Genomic DNA, 1,903 nt, shown 5'->3' on the forward strand with positions numbered 1-1,903 from the left:
TGTGCGTGCGTGTGTGCGTATGTGTGTGTGTGTGTGTGTGTGTGTGTGATTTTTTTTTTTTTTTTTTTTTTTTTACCAGAAGATGCAGTTTCATAAACAACAAATTTTGCGGTCAGTCTCGATCGTTGTCATGTTCATGATTTCAGCCTGAACTGAAGGAAATCAGGCGGTCCCTGGTGGTTGGCTTGGGAGGGGGTATATCAGCCGCTATCAGCGAATGATTGATTGACTGAAGTGACTTTCAGTTGTGTGGTCTCTTCAGTCCACGACCGAGGGTCACCGTGACGGAAACATGGCATCTTCACAGTCAATGACGTGATGTTTACAGGCGACTGATGTTACAAAGAATGTGCATGACCAGAGAGCGTGCTGTTTGCTGCATCAGCGCAACAAACTGTGTCACTGAGATTAGGGGTCAAAGGCCATAGATAGGGCACCGAGAAGCGGGAGGCCTGGAAAACATTTACGAAAAAAAACCCCCAAAAAACAAACCCAAAAACAAAAAAACAACCAGAAACCAAAATGTGTGTGTGTGTGTGTGTGTGTGTGTGTGTGAGAGAGAGAGAGAGAGAGAGAGAGAGAGAGAGAGTGTATGTGTGTGTACGTGTGTGTGTGTGTGTGCCGGTGCGTGTGTGTGCCCCAATGTGTGTGTGTGTGTGTGTGTGTGTGTGTGTGTGTGTGTGTGTGTGTGTGTCCCAATGTGTGTGTGTGTGTGTGTGTGTGTGTGTGTGTGTGTGTGTGTGTGAGTGTAGTGTGTGTCTCTGTGTGTCTGAGTGCTTAAAAGCAATTCGTTGACACTCGTAACTTTAGCACTGCATGTGTATCGCATAGGTTTGTGTGTGTGTGTGTGTGTGTGTGTGTGTGTGTGTGTGTGTGTGTGTGTGTGTGTGTGAGGGGGGGGGGAGGGGGGGATCGAACAATACTATATTACTGATGTGACGAAGGTCATAGTCCTACATTTTTGTGGAATGATAAAGGGTTTAGACCAGTGTCATTAGAACAAAACTGTCAGCTGGACTCTGACGCTCTTTGTTTTTGAAGAAATACAAATATACAGGCTTTTTATTTATTCATTTTTTCTGATTAAACCGGCGTTATTAGTTGGCGAACTTTGAGGCTTAAAAATAGGATCAAGCACAGGATTTAAAATCAGTTTACGGAGAAAGCGTTGTACGTATTATGGCATTCAGCATAAAAGAATATTGATCACTCGGACGACGGGCGCAATAGCCGAGTGGTTAAAGCGTTGGACTGTCAATCTGAGGGTCCCGGGTTCGAATCACGGTGACGGCGCCTGGTGGGTAAAGGGTGGAGATTTTTACGATCTCCCAGGTCAACATATGTGCAAACCTGCTAGTGCCTGAACCCCCTTCGTGTGTATATGCAAGCAGAAGATCAAATACGCACGTTAAAGATCCCGGTGTAATCCATGTCAGCGTTCGGTGGGTTATGGAAACAAGAACATACCCAGCATGCACACCCCCGAAAACGGAGTATGGCTGCCTACATGGCGGGGTAAAAACGGTCATACACGTAGAAGCCCACTCGTGTGCATACGAGTGAACGCAGAAGAAGAAGAAGATCACTCGGACGATGACTGAACCAGTGTCAACTGAGCTATCCACGGAAACGTAAAACGGCAAATGCGAACAGAACAGGAAAACTCAGCAATGTGAAGACAGCACACTGAGCAGCCAGCCTTTTTCATAGCCATTGAAACGGACTTTCAAAAGAATACTAAGCCAGAGAAAAAAGGAATGTAAATTATAGCAAGCGCGAAGAACAAGACACACAGCCAGTATTCATACAGTAAAGCGCCTGTGAATGAAGAAGCGGAAAGTGCAAACTCCGAGAAGAAAACACAGACAAAAAAAAAAAAAAAAAAAAAAAAAAAAAAGAAAAA

The sequence above is a fragment of the Babylonia areolata genome, chromosome 26 (assembly GCF_041734735.1).
Source record: "Babylonia areolata isolate BAREFJ2019XMU chromosome 26, ASM4173473v1, whole genome shotgun sequence".
In the NCBI taxonomy this organism is placed as follows: domain Eukaryota; kingdom Metazoa; phylum Mollusca; class Gastropoda; order Neogastropoda; family Buccinidae; genus Babylonia; species Babylonia areolata.